Source organism: Rattus rattus, chromosome 9, assembly GCF_011064425.1.
Source record: "Rattus rattus isolate New Zealand chromosome 9, Rrattus_CSIRO_v1, whole genome shotgun sequence".
In the NCBI taxonomy this organism is placed as follows: Eukaryota; Metazoa; Chordata; class Mammalia; order Rodentia; family Muridae; genus Rattus; species Rattus rattus.
The window spans coordinates 57,400,405-57,408,388 of NC_046162.1; positions in this window are offsets into that span (position 1 = coordinate 57,400,405).

The following is a 7,984-nucleotide window of genomic DNA, read 5'->3' on the forward strand; positions in this document are numbered from 1 at the left end:
GTCAGGTCCTACCCCGTGTGGTCAGTGGCCACTCCCCAGGGACAGGCCAGGGAATGTAGGGAAAGGATTGAAGTTAAGCAGAAACCCAGCCCAACGGGGTACGAAGGAGAAAAGCCCAGTGTGGGGAGAAAGCGCTCAAAGCAGCTGCCTAAAGTTTCCTCCTGCTGGAAGGGGGTCCACACTCTGAAGGAAAAGGAAGTCGGGGAGGAAAGGTGGCTTTGCTCCCATGGCCCCCTCCCCCTGCCACCAGCTTCTCACTAGAGTGGGCCGGGCTGGTCAGGACCTGCCTCCTGCCTGCCTTCCTCCGCAGCAGGTCGAGGGAAAATTGCTCCCGAGTTACTGCCTCTTGATATTTTGAAGCCAGATCAAAGGTGGGACCCAGCTGGGAGCCCTAGTAAAGTCTCAGCAATGTGGAGCCTTGGAGTTTCAGAGGTGAAACTAGGAAGCAGGGGAGGGCCCATGGCAGGCTTGGCAGAGGTCAGAGGCCAGAGAGAGAGTGGGAAGGGACCTGGGGCGGGAGTAAGCTAGCTGGTGGGCGGGGGCCCGGCCAGCAGCAGCAATTTAAAGGCTCCAAGCAGAGCGGAGGCTTTGGCTGGCATTGTTGTCCTTTCAGTATAATGACCCTCAACAACCTCAGTGGCCAGGACAAGCAGAAGCTTCTCTCCAGCCCAGAGTCCCACCCTTCCATCACTGTCTCGTTCCGTCACCAGTACTTTTCATAACAGCAAATTCTCAGCTTAGGGGACCTAACCGTTCTCAGCCAGCGGCAAACAGCACTTTGGTCTGCTTCCTGAACTTGGTACAGACCGAAAAGATGCTTAGGTCTCATTTTATGGAGTTGGGGTTAAACCCTAGCAAATGCAGGTAAACTCGAGTCCTTTCCTTTTTCTCAATCTTTTATATTGGTCTCCTTATGTAGCACAGACTAGGCTGAAACTCATGATCTGTTGTTGCCTGAGTATTAGAGTGCTAGGTGGGCTGCCCGCACAGCACACTCTTCCTCACGGTCTCAGATCCCTCCCAGGTGAGCCGTATGACTGTGCTCATCCTTTGAAAGGTTGTTTTGATTGATTTATTTATTTATAATTTATTTCATGGATATTGGTGTCTTGCCTGCTTATGCACCTGTGCGAGTGTGTGAGTTACAGTGAGCCACCCTGTGGGTTGCTGGAAATTAAATCTGGACCCTCTGGAGGAGCAGTCAGTGCGCGTAACCTCTCAGCCATCTCTCCAGCTCTTCTTGCTTCCCCTGCCTTCTCCTTCTCCCTAAGGTCTGACCTGTCTCTCTTCTTGCTAGGAACTGCCTTGTTGTCTTCTAGCACTGTGGTACGGAAGAGGTTAACTGTCTTGTTATAGCTGCTCTGAAGATCTATCCCTCAGGGGGCTGGGAGATGACAGTGGACAGAGTACTTGCAGCCTAAGCGTGAGGCCCCGAGTTCAGATCTCTAGCACCCATGTCAAAAACAGAGGGTGGTAGCACACATTTATAACCCGGGTACTAGGAAGGTGGTGACAGAGGGTTTACTGGCCCGACTGGCTGAACCTCCAGGTTCCAGTTCAGTGAGAGACTCTGTGTCAAGAACTGAGATGGAGGGGCTGGAGCGATGGCTCAGAGGTTAAGAGCACTGACCGCTCTTCCAGAGGTCCTGAGTTCAATTCCCAGCAACCACATGGTTTCAGCAACCATCTGTAATGGGATCTGATGCCCGTCTTCTAGTGTGTCTGAAGACAGTTACAGTGTTGTTCGTGTACATTAAATAAATATTTAAAAAAAGAACTGAGGTGGAGAGTGGCTGAGGACAACTCTCTACTTCTTATGACACATGCGTGCGCGCGCGCGCACACACACACACACACACACACACGTGCACACGCACACAGAGAAGGCATGCCCTATGCCTTTTTTGTAGGGAGATGCTGGTGTTGGGGGTGGACAGATGTGTGTGTAGGGGGTGCGTCCTGAGACCCTACCTTCCTTTTCTCAACAGTCCTGACTAGGACCATGAAAGACTGGGAGCCATGCCCATCAGGAATGACCATGTCTTTGGTGTGCTTCCACTGCCCGCTGGCTAAACCTTCTTTCCCTAAGGCCTCTGATCTCAGCATTGCAGGCGGCTAGCCTTTGCCCAAGTCCCGAGTCTTCCTGCACTGAGGTGACTGCTAGGCAGAGCCGGGATGGGCGGTGAGTACGTGCGTGTGGATATGGTTCTGGGTACAGAGGAAAGGACAAGAGCGCCATTCTACAAATTATGCTATTGCCAATTCACTATGACCTCAGCCAACTCCAGCATCTTCTCGGGCCTCGGTTTCCCCTGGTCATAAAATATGGGGTTAATTGTCTCTTCTAGGGAAGCTGGAAGGGTTAATTGGGCAATGGCTCTGAAGAGAAGGAGATCTATAAATACAAGGGATCATTAGAGGATATTTCACAGCCATTTTGTGGCTCTGATGGTATTATTAATATGATCACTGTTATTGTTATCACCACTGTCGCCCACTTCCCGAGTCTCTGCCAGCTGGGTCCTGCTTCTAGGTGACGGGGCTCTGCCAGTAGCCTCTGTGACCCCACCCTCGGACCCTTCAGGAGGTTTTTTCATTGTGGCTTTACAGAGAGGGGCCATGCTTGCTTAGCAAATGCGGCAAGATTTTCAGTTCAGGGATTCCTCTAGTCTGCTGTGGGAGGCCTGGACTCTTGGGAGGACTGGTGGCTCTGTGGAAATGTGCTCATGGTTAGAAGAGGGCCAGTAGGAGCTGAATTGTAGGAGCTTGAGGTAGATGGTGTTTTCTGGGGTGCCAGAGACTGGAGGATGGAAATGTGCTCTCTTGAGGAGGTCAATGGTTCTTCTTAAAGGAATCTCTTTGTAGGGAGGGTCCTAGTATTCTCACAGCCTGGGATGAAGGAGGGCCCAGGCTGGCCAATAGTAGGCCCTGAATAGCCACCTGGTTATCTGTATTTCCTGCTTAGGGCAGGTTAAACCACGGTCAGGGGCTTCCGAAATGCCTTGGGTGCCCTCTGGCGGCAACACATGAAAGGTGCAGAGGCCCAAGGCCTGCCCAAGGAGCACCTCCTCCTGCCCTTCCTTCTGGAAGTTGTGCAGATCCCACCCAGGAAGGATAGGAAGAAGCAGGCAAGAAGGAAGAACCCTATGGGAGGGATGGCTGGAATGTCCTTGCTGGGAGATTCTGTGGCAGTTGGCCAGCAGCCATCGACCCGGGAGTCAGGGCAAGGGACAGAAGTGGTATCCCTGGGTTTGCAACAAGGGCGGTTGGTGGCTGTATGTGTGCACCGGGATGCAGAGTGGGGGGGGCTAGAATATAAAAGGGAGTGCACCTTTGGTGTTCCTGGAAGACTGGAGTGGCAGAGACCATAGAAATCATGGAGGAGAGGGAAAAAAAAAAAAAAAAAAGAACCAGGGTTTTCCCATCAAGCCACTGTCAGTGTTTATGCATCAGGGCGTTAGGGGTGTCTGGGAGGGCCTCCCCCATAGGTGGAGAGAAGATGAAGAAAGAAAGCCAGAGGAGGGAAAGGAGGAGGCGGAAGCTGTAGGGAGCATCCTCAGAAGCCTGATGTGGCTCTAATGGAAGGATTATCCTGTGGAGCTTGGGCCGTAGGAGGGGGTGTGACCCAGTGTGGAGCCCAAGGCTGCCTGCCCTTAGACAAAGGCTGCTGGGACATGTTTCTAGACCATAGGCCAAGCGCAATGTTGAGCCCTGCGGATCTTTCTGCAGGAAGCCCTTGAAGCTATCTGCAGCTTTCTGGGGACAGAGAATGCGACTCCATGAGCCTCCTTCAGGGTGCTCAGCCCTGGGGAGTCTGCATAGACAGGGGCGGGTGGCCACATGCAGAAGAGAGCAGGGAGGGCTGGGAAGTTGGGAGAGCACAGAAGGGCTCCACAGGAAGCTGAAGCTGGGGAAGACATGGAGCAAGCCGAACCCGAGGAGAAAAGTGAGTGAAGGCTGTGAGAAGCGCTCAAAGGACCGCCAAGGGCTGTGCATCTACTATTGGGCACTGTGCTGGGAGTGGGGGGGCATGCAGTGGAGGTCGAGGTAAACACAGGCTGTAAGCGCTGGAGAACAAGTAACTTTGCACGCTAGAAATGGGGACAAGTGGAAACGTGGATTAGGAGGGAGCTCGAAGCGGCTGGAGGCAGCACTGACACAACCTGCTTCCGGACCCACCAGGGACAAGATGGCGTCCTGCTCTGGGCGATGTGAGCAGACACAGCGGGAACCACCTAACCACCTTTGCTCTTCAAATGCCACTGCAGGTAGGGTGGAACAAGGAGATATTAAAGGAGGGAGGGAGGGAAGAAGGGGGGGAGGGGCCCGAGCGGATTGGTTCAGGGCCTTTGGTGAAGGAATGTTTTTGTGCCTTGCTTACACACATGGATTTTCTGAGGGTCTTCTCCATACAGGTGCTTGGTCCCACCCTAGGGACTGACTTCCTGGGGTGAGACAGGAGCCCAACTTCAGAACAGGTGAAAGCTTTCTGTGGAGTCTGACATATTGCCCAGAGTCTGGAGATGTGGCTCAGTGGTTAGGAGGACTTACTTTGCATGCACAAGGCTCTGTGTTCGGTCCCCCAGTATAGAAAACACGTGGCCGGGGAGAAATCAGGCATGCTGGGACCTGCTGCCTAGTCTTCTCTTCCTTCTCTCGGGAGAGAACAACTTGGAAATGGAGATCTGTGAGGAAAAAAATGTGTGTGAGTAATAAACCTTAAAACAAAACACACACACACCCCTTTAATCCCAGCACTCGGAAGACAGAGACAGGTGGGTTTCTGTGAGGATGAGGCCAGCCTGATCTACAGAGTGAGTTCTAGGACAGCCAGGGCTACACAAAGAAACCTTGTCTGGAGAAACGAAAAACGAGTAATCAAAACCCAAAATAACAAAGAACTTGACAGGCTTTAAAAGGGCTGAATCATTCAGTTCAAAACTAATGGTGCCTTTTGTGCCTGCCAGCCTACTAGCACTTGAGAGGTAGAGGCAGGAAATCATGAGTTCTGGGCAAGGCTATTTGAGACCCTGTCCCCAAAACAACTAACCACCCAACCATGAAACTACTGGTGAATTCAAGGTTTCCTCGCTGTCTCCCACACACACTCTCCATGTGTTCTTCACGATAGGGCCTCTGGGAAGGATAGAGCTAGCTACCTCCAGGTTTTGTCCTAGAAGAGGTCTCCACCCAGCAGGAGAGTCAGCCCCACCTCCCCACCAAAACCCCTGCACCCTAATGCACCTGAGTCACTGAACCCGGGCGGAGTCCTTGGCTACATGGCAAAGCCAGCCAAACTGGAAACGGGCCTGGGAACAGAATGTCTGGGCTAAACAAGTCTCATGCAGATGTAAGTGTACGCAAAGTGATTTGTGAACGGACTCCATTTCCCGATCATCGCCTGTAGAAGCGCAGGTTCTTCCATTGTTGCTCAGTCCCTTAGGGCGGTCATGAGGAGAATGTGGCTCAGTGGCAGAGACTGCCTCCGTCGGACGTGGGAGGCCCTGGGCTTGATCCCTAGCACTGAAACAAACAGGAGTAAAAGAGTGGGAGAGGGGTTGGGGATTTAGCTCATGGGTAGAGCCCTTGCCCAGGAAGGGGAAGGCCCTGGGTTCGGCCCCCAGCTCCGAAAAAAAAAACCAAAAAAAAAAAAAAGTGGGAGAAGGAGCCTTTCATATAGGCCAGTCAGTGACAGTCCAGGGCAGCACAGGCTGGGCGGGAGTGAAGAGACCAGATTTGGATCAGGGCCTTTAAGGCGTTCACCACTACAAAGGAAAGGCCTACCTAAGAAGAAAGGGAACTCCTTAGGAAAAGACCTATGTGTTTAGAGACTGTGATTAAGGAATCAAAGAAAGTAGGGAAAGACAAGAGTGTGGAGGGTATGTGTAAGGGTGAAGGACACGGCTCAAGCAGAAACCTTTGATTTTATACAGGACAGAGGCCCAAGGAAGGAATGGCGTATGGGCATTCCTGTGCACGCCGAGGCCAGAGCAGGACATACACTGGGTCCTGCTCTGTTGCTGTGTTTCCCAAAGCCTGGAGCAAGGTTGGCGGCCGGCCAACTGCAGCCAGTCTCTGCCACAACCTCACAAGTGAGGGATGGGGTTTCAGATGCTCAAGTCCAGCTTCCCGCCTGGGTTCTGAGTTCAGGCCTCTTGCTCGTGCTTGAGCAGCGAGTGACATCTTCCCAGCCCCAGGGGAAGGATTTTAGCTACAGCACGGGTAGCATCTGATGTCTGGTGTTTCGAAAACTAACCAGAGAGAGGTAGACTGGTGATTCCGAATTACTACATTCTAACCACTTGGCTCTTTACTGCTTGTTTGTTTTTGTGTTTGTGGTTTTTTTGTTTCGTGTGTGGGGTGGATTTTGGCTTTGTTGGTGTGTGTGTGTGTGTGTGTGTGTGTGTGTGTGTGTGTGTGTGTGTGTGTGTGTGGTGTGTGGTTTTTGCTTTAGACAGGGTCTCTCCATGTAGTCCTAGCTATCCTGGAACTCGATCTGTAGACCAGGCTGGCCTCAAACTCAGAGATCTGCCTGTCTCTGCCTCCCTGGTGCGATTAAAGGCCTGGGCCACTGACACCCAGCTTGGCTCTTTTATTTTGCTATCACTTTAGCTCAGCAACCTTTCCTTCGAAGTGACAGGAAGGAAAGAAGGAAAAGGAAGATACAAGAGGCTAAGAGAAAACCAAATGGGAGCTGAGGAGCTCAAATGATTAGTTCATGCTTGGTACTGGGCACTGGATCCTCAGCACCAAAAAAGGTCCAACTCAGACCCCAGCAGGGATGTGTGTCTTATCTACCTGTGATCAATGTCTCTCAAATGCTGACTTGGGGAGCTTTGTTATGCTCTTAGAACAAAGTTTACCGGATGTAAAACATTTTTTCTCACTGTGGGTTAAAATAAACCAAACCAAACCAAACCAAACCAAACCAAACCAAACCAAACCAAACCAAAAACCAGGAAGGGTACTACTGAGGCGGAGGTGTAAGTGCTCTGGCTTCAACAGGCATCTAAGGGTCCACTGCAGGTGGGGTGTGGGGTTTCCTGACCTCGCAGGTCTGAAGGCAGTGTGAATTCCCTCTCGATGCCACGCGAAGCCTGCCCAAGTTAGTCGTTCGCAGAGGGCCTAGAAGAGAAAGATAAACCTACCTGGGGTGCCTGTCAAGCGCAGCACCTCATTCGGGAGGAAATGAGGCAGAGACCGAGCAGGACTCCAGCGTGCAATTCCGCCCACCTGAGACGCAGGTTAAAATACAGTTTCTAGGCACCCCCGAGAAGTGGCAAATGTGATTAGGGATGACCCTAGGAATCTGCTTTTGATAAAGGCTCAGACATGCCCGTCTGGAGCCGAGTGGATCAGGGAAGCTCTGTGAAACATTAGTGAAGATTAACAGGGGCTTGAGTTGACATGACAGTCCCCTTTAGGAAGTCCCAGGTAACCCAACTCCCGCCAGGTCATCGACTCTCCACAGGTGACGGTGGCGAGGGGTTGAGGTGAAGGCGATGCTCTCACCGGGCGCTGGGCACCGGGTACCCGATGGCTACACTAGAGCCTCTCCATGCCAGACTGTATTAAGAGATGTATAAGCTCTTTATGGGGCATTTCACAGTAGCACTTCTGATTGGCTTTAGGGCAGATCTATCACTCATCTTCTGGGTTAGAGGTGGGTGGAAGGTCAATTCCGACCAATACAGAAACACTTCTCAGCTAAGCCCCTCCTCATCCAGCTTCCTGTTGCTGTCCATCAACCTCCTAACAGGCGGGACTTTGCCTCCGGCCAGTTGGCTAAAGGATACGTCGTTCATTCCTCAGTTAATTTCCGGTTGGTGACTACTACCGTCTATCAGTGACACTTCGTAGCTCTATTGGCCAGACCAACGTCACTCTAGATGCTTCCCAGTGATTGGTTGAAAATGCTGTCGGTCCCCAATGTACCGAGCGCTTATTGGTGAGAGCTGCCGTCGCTCGGGCGGTGGCGGGCTCC